The sequence below is a fragment of the Telmatherina bonti genome (genome assembly GCF_933228915.1).
Source record: "Telmatherina bonti genome assembly, chromosome: 10".
Taxonomy (NCBI): domain Eukaryota; kingdom Metazoa; phylum Chordata; class Actinopteri; order Atheriniformes; family Telmatherinidae; genus Telmatherina; species Telmatherina bonti.
This window is the reverse complement of record NC_136628.1, coordinates 24,121,605-24,132,428: the sequence shown is the minus strand read 5'-3', so window position 1 is coordinate 24,132,428 and position 10,824 is coordinate 24,121,605.

Sequence of the window (10,824 nt, the reverse complement as noted above, 5' to 3'; positions counted from 1 at the left end):
TTAAACATTGGGATAAACTCACACTGATTTTTTTTTTTTTTTTAATATTTTACTCAGAATTCCAAGCAGCAAATGGATCTCTTTAGGGGTGTTAGCCAAAACTGACTCCCTTTTTTCCTTTATTTTTTATTATCCAGAAACATGTTTGTTGTTCCTCCATTTCCTCCTGACCTTCCAAACAGTAGTCAAAGGTGTGAAAGGTAATTGTTCATTGTCACAGGAGGTCTACTTAGCCAGATTGAGTCTTTCTAACCTGCTGTAAATACTGTGTATACTCATCCACTATAACAACTCTGCTCAGTGTCCATTGCTGTACTTCCATAATGTCACTATAATGTCTTAACATTTACTCAACATGATACAGGGTATGATCAAAACAAAAGAATAACCAAAATGAAGCCCTGCTATTAAGGGGTAGGATTTGTGGGAAGTTTCCAGTAACTGGAGAGGGTTACTGGACTGAAGATGTTTTGCAAAAACCATTTATCATATTCATGGAGGCATTTAAAGCTACAGTATCTGTGAGAAAGAATTAGTTTGTACAATCAGATTCAAGCAGAAAATTTAATGGCAAAGCAGCCCACAGTTCTTCATGTTGGCTATTCTTCTATTTTGACCTGCTGTACAGATGGTTAGTTATGCAGTGGTGCATACCCGCTGTTCTCACAAACTGCAGTGCATGATGTTAATGAGTCATAATGAAACTTGTCTTGTAAAGAGCTGAACTGAAGGACCTAATCATACGTAAAACATAAAAACAACCAAAGGACAAAGGAAGAAGGCCCTTTTTTTTTTTTTTAGTGAAACCATCGCACATTCAGTATTCAGTTTTATAAGATATCCCATTTAGATCAGCTTACTAACTTCGTCAATTATCCCTTTTTATAGTAATTTCTGCACAGCCGATGATCAGCTTTCATAGTTGGTGAGATAAGACTCTCAAAGCCAAAGTATGCTTTTAAAAACATGTTTTTTAAGACTGAATGGGAGGAGAGGGTGGGGGGGGAGTGTAAATTGTACTAGTTATGAAGATTCTGGAGGAAGCACAGATTAAAGATCAACCTGTCTTCATCTGAAAAGGTTTTACCATGGCGCTGAACAGTAGTGGGATCTTTCTCCTCTTTTGCATGGCTTGACATAGTTCTGCAATATGGGTGGGGTGGGGGGTGATGACACCGTAACCTTTTGTTTAAATCTATGTGTGGGTTTTAAATTTTTATAAAGTTTATTAACTTATAACAAGGGTACTCGCGTAGTTCTTTTTGTTTTTTTATTTTGTTTTTCTAGTGAAACTTGCTCACATGAGCTCTAAACCTTTTTTTTTTCAAGCTTTGATGTGCAACTTTGTATGGCTATATTCCTTTTTCTATCATCACGACTTGCATCGTGTGTCTTAAGAATCAACCAAAAGGAGCTAACTGAGATTTTTTTTTTTTTCCACCCAAATTGAGATTAAGAGGTCTCTGAATTGGTCAATACTGAAGCACAAAGCAGGGAGCTATTTATTCATCAGACACTCATTCATCAGCAGCAGACACTTTACTGTCTACCTGCCAGCATTACAACACGTGACCACAGTTAATATCCCAATGTACTGATACAATGCTGCACATGTAGCATCCTTTCAATTGAGAGCTATGCATTTGGATTCAAGAATGTCCTGTAGGAATGGCCTTTTTAAAACCAATAGTGTGATTTAGAAAGGAGCGAAAACTGAAATTCCTTTGTGATGAAGTGTCAGTATGAAAGTTGCATGTCTTTAGAATGATGCAGTGCGCCCTCTGGATAAGCCTGGATTAGATGTTTTTGGTTAGCCACTTTATGCTCAAGACAAACCACAAACTATACCTGGTGCTGTAACCTCCATCTTTCTCCTGCAGGGAGTGCTGTTACGTCAGCACAACAGCTAATAGCAGCAGGGATGTCTAGTTGCATCCACCATTTTGTAGAAAAGAAATCCACTTCCTGTCTTTCCTCCACACAGTTGGTTTTTCTGAAATGTTACTTACTAATCTTGTTTGTTTGGTTTTTCTACAGTTTATTACAGCACTACAGCATATAAAACAGAAAATGTGGATTTTCTAGGGTAATTTGGCTACCTTTGTGTAAGATGGATGGTATGATTCATTACATTAGTGGTGCCTTTTTTTTTTTTTTCCAAGATTCCTGTCTTTTGATAAGAAAAACAACTTCCATGGCTCATTGAAAGCTTATTTAACTACTATTTGTAACATTTTTAATGTCTTGAATGAGAAGGCCTCAAACACTTTTTTTTTTTTTTTTTTTTTTTTTTTTGTAGAGATACAGGATACTTTGTCATGGTGTAAATATGCTCCCTTCCTGGTCCTCTTTCATATGTATACCTTTCTAATCCAATGAATGACTTTATTTCTCTGAAATTTACAATGTCCTTTTTAGTGGTATTTTTGCAATGTCACAGTGGCTTGTTTCAGTGCTTCATTCAGTGTATTAACCGGTATTCTTTTCCAATTAAAACATCTGTATTTCACCTCTTTGATCTTGCGTTATTTATAATGATCTAAACATTAATTCTCAGCCAGGTTGTCTAATCTTACTTTATGTAAAGGAACTTTTCAGTTCAGTTGCCACATATATACCTACTGCATAAATGTTAATTGTAGAATTAGGTGATGGAAAAAAATGTGAAGGAACTTTTAATAGTCATTAAAATGATGGGGTAGAGTTAAAGGAAACTAATGGTGAACAGTGAGTAGTTTGAATGGTTAGATGACCACTTTAAAATGGGTCAATGGTGAAAAAGCTACAAGTATTGAGTTTTTTTTGTACAGTACATAAATGGCTGAAACATTTTTAATGGCAGTACATGTGAAGAATTCAGTTTATCATTTGGCAAGTTTATTTGTATGGAGAATTTCATACACAAAACAAATCAAAGGGTTTGACATAAAAATTTTAAAGTATTACAAGAAAAATTGCTACCATTATTGGTACGACGCACACAAAAAAAGCAGTGCCATGTTTTTGGACCAGTCTACAATCATCTTTTTTTAAATAAGGTGTCACCCCCTGCTGGTCATTGGGTGGGAAGAGGATTTAGCTATTCTTTTATTTATATATATATATATATATATATATATATATATATATATATATATATATAAAGTTTTAATAAGCACAAGCCGTTGATGCTGGTGAAGAGGTTGGTGGTTTACTTGTATACGCTTGCTAACCACTTTATTAGGTACAAATGTTTGTTTGCTGACACAAAAAGCCAACCAACTGATGACATGAAAGCAACTTTATGCATTGAGGCTGGTGTACATGGTCAATTCAGTTGGTTGAAGCTAATCTGAGCATCAGAATGGCTGAGAAAGGGTTTAAGTGATTTCTTAGCATTGTTGTTGGTGCTTGTCAGGCTGGTCTAAATATTTCAGAAACCTCTAATGTTCTGGGCATTTTACTCACATCCAACAAGGCCAGCTTTGCTGATGGCAGGATGCTGACTGATTAGAGATGATGTAAACAGTAACTGAACAGACCACTGTTACAACTCTTATGTAGAATACCATTTGTGCCTGCACCACACTTCTAGCCTTGACAAGGATTGGCTACAGCAGCAGGAGAGCACAATTGGTACCACTTCTGTTACTTTGGCGAAAAAAAAAAAGAACAAAAAAGGGAGACTACAACTTGAACAAGTTCACCAAATTTGGTGAAAAAAAATTTCCTGCATGACATTAGTTGTTTTTCAGTAGATAGAAGATTGCTCCCACTTTGGAGATTCTATAAGATGTTTAAGGTGCAGAAGATAAAAATGTATAAAATACACTAAGAGCAGCAAATTTTCCCTGTTACACTGACTCGAGCCCCAAAATTGAAATGACCTCTTTTTCCTATGATTTTGTAAGCTGGCCCTGATGCTCACTCCATCAAGCTACACAGTGTGGATACGTTTTTGTTGGTGTTTAGTGGCACCCCTCATATATAGCCTTTCTCCCTACACCCATAACAATGTGCATTGTTTGTAGGAATAATCCAAAATAAATTCTATTTGTCTCGATGAAAACTATCTAAATCTTTGTAGCTTTTGTTTCCAGCTTGACAACTTTTCTGTATACTGACGTCTGCTAACTGTGGACATGGTAAGGGATTATTCTCACTCACCAGTCTTTTAGAGAAAACAAATTTAATCAGTGAGCAGATTATGCACACGTGTCCGCAGGATAGGGCACCTTGTCAAATCACACTTATGATCTTGTTTTATTAATAAGAACTACTGTATCAAATTGGAAAGGTTGGTCAGCAGAGAAGTTCATTTAGTGTTTTCAGTGTAGAACTGTGATTCATTTCTGAATGATTTCAGAGAAGATGTTTGTGTGTGTGTGTGTGTGTGTGTGTGTGTGTGTGTGTGTGTGTGTGTGTGTGTGAAAAGTTTTGTCTCCTTAACTGACAAGGAGAAAGGCATCCATGTGTATCATTATCAGTACACTGAATTGCTGTCATGGTTAATAAACAAGGTTTTCTGAGAAGAGAAACAGCTGCGGCTCATTCAGGATGCTGCTGCTGGAGGACCAAAAACAGTGCTGGGGTCGTTGCTCAACAAAAGTACTTACTTGTTACAGCTGTAAATTGTTATAAGATAAAACTCTTTGCTGTATTTGAAAAGTAACATCACTACTTATCACTTTAGTTTCCCATTTCTTAATTTATGGTGTTGTTACATGAAGAAACACCATGCAGACGCTGCTGCTGGAGGAAGAACAAAGCCTCCCTGTAAGCTTCCCAACAACTACATTGTTGTAACTGGGCTCACTCCGAATGGACATGAAGTACAGTTTTTACAAGTCATGCAGTATTTAAGACTGCTATTTGTAAGAGTTTATGTGCCCTGCCATCTGCTGGTTGTAATTTGCCTGCGCTTTTATGAAAAAAGTTTAAAGGTTATCACCGTAAAAGTCTGCATTCATACTCTGTTGGAAACAACTTTTGGATCACATCCTGCCACCAATAAAGAATAACTACTGACCACTGTTAGTCACCATCTCATGCGAAAAATGCACATTGAAAATGACACTGTAAATTTTAATCTTATTAATGACAGGCCATGTTGCCAAGTAGTTTAGGACTAGATAAGAGCATTAGATTGTTTATAGACATTTTCAAATATATTAAACATCAGCTACAAATAGTCATAGTTATCCTTATCATCCCTTTAGGTTTCCTCACAAGTGAATTAACATGATTTCCCAGGGTCTGGATTTTGTCTGGTTTGTTCATTGTTCATGTCAAACAAGACAACAAATCCCCATCTGACACAGCTTATTTGGCATGTAATAACAAAGTATCTAAACATAGAAACCAGGAATTATTTTGCTCAAAATAATACTAAAATATTAGAGTTGTCAGTAATGTTTTTAATATCTGTTACAGTATCACATATATACAATATATATATTATTTACATCTCAATCTTATATGATTTTAGAATGTGTTTTTTAGTTGTTTAACTCTAGCTGGAAATTGATTAGTATGACAACTAACTTCTGAGTTAAATTCTTATAGCTACAAAACAAAAGAGGAAAATGTTTTCACAAGGTAATGGAAAAAAATTGAACAAGAAAATTAAATAAATTTGCATTTGCTTGATTACTTTTCTTTATTTTTAAAACACCAAACAGAGTATATTAGAGATAGTTGGAAAACCTGTTTAGTACCCTTTGAAACAAGGTAAACGTTGTGAGGGTCAAGCTTTTCTGCAATGACCAGCTAAACATGTGGGTTGACATCTAATTGATAGACATGTCAGAATGAGATTCAGGAGCTGGTGGGATTCCATATATTCAGAATTTGGAACCAATCTCCATCCTCCAGGAAGAAAACATTTCCCCTCACAGAGCCAAGATCATTACAGAGTATGGAACAGTTTACAGTGAGTGCAGACCTCAATTCAACTGAACACTAGTAAGACCGGCTTGGACGTAACTTACATGCTGAGTGACCAATGCAACCACATGGTTAACCTTAAACACCTCCTGGCTGGTAAATAGGATGTCATTCCCATAGCAAATGTGACTAGTCTGGTAACCAGCGTGAGAAGGAGGAGTCTGTTCCAGCTGCATACGGATCACCAAATGCTACTGAGTCACCTAAAAAGCGGACAATAAATCAAATGCAAAAATGACAAATATGTGTTGTTTTTTGACATTTTCTCTACACACACACACACATGAAGAAGGACTTTGTGGCCATGATGCTTAAAAGTTATTCGTTATTCTAATAATAAATAGTCAGCCTTTACAAGGAGGTATGATACAACACCAAACGGTATCATAAAGAAATAGATCTTAACAAAACAAATTTACTTACTTTGTAGCGCTAATTTCATTTTATGATGTTTCTGTTATAAAGTATTTCTTTAAAACAGAAATTCTAAAATATGTGAAGATGTTAAAATAAAGTTTCAAATTAATAAAAGAAATAAAGACAAAGAAAAAAAAGTCCATTTGATGTACTTTTCAAGAGCGATGAACTTCCCAGATGTGTTCTGGTACTAACTATGTCTTTCGGGAATGTTGTGTTCTGAGGATATGATGAATGCATTTCCCAACAAAAAACTACTAAGTAGCAGTTACCTAATGAACCGTTTCATTAAACACTTAAAGAGGCCACGCTTTGGCTGCTGTTCATAGACCCGGGGAAACATGAATTATCAAATCTGCATCAAGCCTTCCTGCATTCTATAATAACAGGAAATGTTGCTACATAAAAAAAATATGTTCCCATTATATTTACAGCAACTACATATTTCCTCTCCCACACCTTTCTCTCAGAATCTTCATGCCTGAAACTATTTTCAAAGATACCACAACGGCCGGTTGTTATGTAATTTAATATTTAGTCTGTTTTCTCAACTCCTGCATGGATTTACCATATTAATGTTGGCTCTCTGTAAACATCCTTCTTCTGCTGGCTTGTTTGTTCTCTCTTTTAAAATGGAATTAGCTGAGATTTTTGTCAGTAGGAGGGAGCCAAAGGGCCTTTGTTTTCTCAAACAGTTAAGCCCAAATCACAGAGTGTCTGCCAATTTATCATCTTTTCACAGTTCACTGACAGTGTGAGAATATGGCCAATTACATTCTATGTAACAGACAACTAATAGCTGCTGGTGCAAAATACGATAATAAATGATTTAACAAAGACATAAGACACATCGAGCTCATGTGTGTGTTAAATTTGAGTTTTGCGTTGTGAAAAAAACAACAAACAAAGGGCAGAAAGGACAGGTTTTCTCTTTTTTCACTTCATAGGTGTTTAGTTTCAGTCTCCCCTTCCCTCCCTGCATGTGATGACTATATTAGCCTTTGCATAGCACCTCCTGCTGCAGGGATTTTCTCGTCTCGTCAGACCAGTTTTCAGGACGTGCTTCTGTGGTGGTATTTGGGGAAGTCTTAAAAGTCAAGAATTCAGACTCAAGAAATTGCATTTGGATTTGAGAAAGGTGTGATAGACAGCTGTTTTCATGCTGTGGACTTCTCTGCTTGAACAGTGGGAGAAACGTTTCCACAATTGACAGGATCTTAACAAGACGTTGAGTTTGAGCTCATCCTTGAAAGGAGAAGACATCTCACCAGGTGAGTGCTGCTTTGAAGATTACAAGATGAAATAGTCAGGCAAATGTTGCTTCATGGTTTGGAAAATCTACCAAAGCATTTTTTCTGTTTTGTTTGCTTGATTTCATTTCCCCTCTTTAAAGTTCTGATTGATAAGTAAATTTCCCTCCTTTTTTTTTCCATTTAATGTTATATCAAAATGATTTCTTTGCTTCATTTTAACATAAAAATCTCTAAACAAAAATATGGTGACAACACTAGAAGGATTACAACACTACATACAGACTCTCCAATGACACTGCCATGTATGAGCATGCATGCTAGAAATGTGGGGAATGTTAGCTGCCATCACTTTTAGACATATCAAACACAGAAAATGAAGATGTGGAAGTTTTTGTTCTTGATGGCAAGAACATTTTAAAGAACTGCTCTATATTTAGAGTCCTCTAATTCAACTTAATGTTGTTTATGAAACATCCTTCAACCAAAAAATGTGCATATTTTATTTCTGAGTAAAGAATAAATCAAAACCAACCAAAGGGAACCTGCCTGAACACATTGTCACTGAAGAAAATACAGAAACCTGATGTAAAACTCATCTAGTGCTGCATAATTCTTTACTCTCTAATTTGAGTAATTTGGTAGATATGACCCTACTTAGCGTACTTAGGTGAAACGGTTACAATGAGAAGTAATGGGAAAGTCGGCCGGGGTGTGGCTATGAACGGTACACATGCAGAATTAGGTCACTAGTGTGTGGGAGGTACACACAACTAGGCAGGCAGGTACAAGAGCAGGAAACTTCCTTGTTGTAAAGCAAGAAGGAGAAGCTTTTGTGTCGCTGCCTGTCAGGTATGTATCTGTATCAACGTTGTCTTCTGATCTCACATTCATTTGTTTTGGTTTTCAAATCTACTTTATTTCTTGTAAACTTTCCAACTTTTCCTTTACTTTTCCTTTATTTTATTATAGTTATGAAGATATATCAATCTTTTTTCATTGTCACATGAAGCCTGAATTTCCATAGAAACACAGGATTTATAGTATTTGTTGCTTCCAGCCAGTGACATTTGGTATGTGCTGATGTGTTATTCTTAGCAAAAAAGAAAAAGTATCAAATTGTACCAACAATAATTATTTTGGCTCATGATGTCCAAACAGAGCAGTGACGGGTCAGCTAAAGGGACAAAAGGTTCAAGAGTCATTCCCCAGAGTATACAGCTGGGTTGTTTATCATGTATTTGTCATAATTACAGTTCTTCTTTGTGTGTAAAAAAAACAGGCTTAAATATAAATGATGCTTCCTTGTCAACACAAGGGAGTTTAAGATGAAACTAACTCAAGAAGTCCCACACTGTGGCATCCTTTGAGGCTTTCTGTTCATTTCTGAGGGATATTTGATTGTTTTTTATTGTTTCTGTAGTTAAATGCTAAAAGACAGAGATGTGGATTCAAGTAACACTTAATTCATATGTACAGTGACATCAAATTCGACTTGAACTCATGCTCAAAAGATGTGAGACTCAACTTGGACTGGTGATTTCAGACCAGTGAACAATCTTTGTCCTCTTAATTTTTTTATCTGCATGATCTCTTAGGTTAGATTGAAAGTTATTTTCTCAACATTTCTATTCTAATCTTTCAGTGCAATTTTTTCCAGTCTCGACATATTTTTTCATTATATAAAAAAAAGTTCAAAACATTTGATTCAGTAACAATGTTTCTGTTTTAAGTTTTACTTTTTCATAGCCACATCTTAGTTTCAGAGTTCTACTCCATATGCCGTGATCTGCCAGAATTAAACTGGGCCAATAAACCATCAGACCCACTGCAAAGAATGCAGTTTTACTGGGTCTGTTTATTAGAAGCATATATTACAGCTGTCTCTGCTTCCTGGTTGTTTGTTTTTTGTTTTTGTTTTTTTGGTAAAAGTTTATGAATAATATTTTCTCTGCTCATCTCCAAGTCGTTTAACTTTTTATTATTATTATTTATATTTTCTGATGCACTGGTACGGGGATTACTAACTCTACACCTCTTGGACCTCTGTCCTGCAGGTTTTAGATGTCTCACTGCTGTCCCACACTTGATTAAATCCATTAAATGGTACTGCAACAGTTTGTCCTCAAGACCGAAGACTTTAGATTTAAGTCTTGACTTTGACTTACAAAAGATATCTGTAGTTATCACAGCATCACACTTTCTTGAACATGTTTTACCACATTTGGTCAATTTAAGTATACACAGTTTACAGCGGCAGTACTTAGTGGTAAAACTAAGTTTTGAATAAACCAAAGTGTGGAAAAAAATACCTTTTTTTTCTTTAATTCTCTTGCTTTGTTGCCCAGTTTCTATAGGTGAGTCATAATTCTGTTATTTAAGCTCTCAGACTCTCAGCAGTTGAGCCAAAATAGCAAACTGATGTTATCTGACTTCTGCTCAGAAGATCCTAAATACAAAAGAAATAGAAGGTTGCTGGTTTGGGGGGGAAGTTTGAATGGTGGTCTTTCTGTGTGGACTATATATGTTCTCCCTGTGTGTGTGGGGGTTCTCTCTGGGTACTCCAGCTTCCTCCCACAATTGAATATTTATTGTCCCTAGTCATGAGTGTGTGTGTGTGTGAATGGTTGTTTGTCCCTCTGTTGGCCTGTGTCTCTGTGTTGTGATGGGAGGATGATCTGTCCAGGGTGTACCTGTCTCTCGCCCAATGATTGCTGAGATAGGTTCCAGCTTCCCTGTGTCCCTAAATTGGACTAAGCAGTTAACTGAGTGATTGACCATTGATCGTACCTCTAATGTTTATTACACAAGCTAAATTTAGGCAATGCAAAGTTATAATCAATGTAATAACACATGTATTAGTTATAATTAGCTGTAATAAGTATTAGGAAAAAAACTCTTTTCTTTGAAATCAGTTGTTATGCATACTCACAGTCTAATTTTAGGGATGATGGTCATTTCAGATTTTCAAAGTCACAAGTAACATTTTTCATCTGACTATAAACTGGATGCTCACCAGTAAATTCAGACCGTCCACAGGGATCTGAGGTCATGGATCGCTCTGCTGTGATATGTAAATAAAGCGGTGCAGACGTTTACAGCGTCTCATCAGTAATTTTTCCCAAAAATGTTCACAGTCAAAGTTTCCAGAGAGATTTTGTCCATTTATGAAGACTGAAATCATCTGCTGTCTGTCTTCAATCAGCAGCTGTGCGGCTTCAGCGTTGGAACC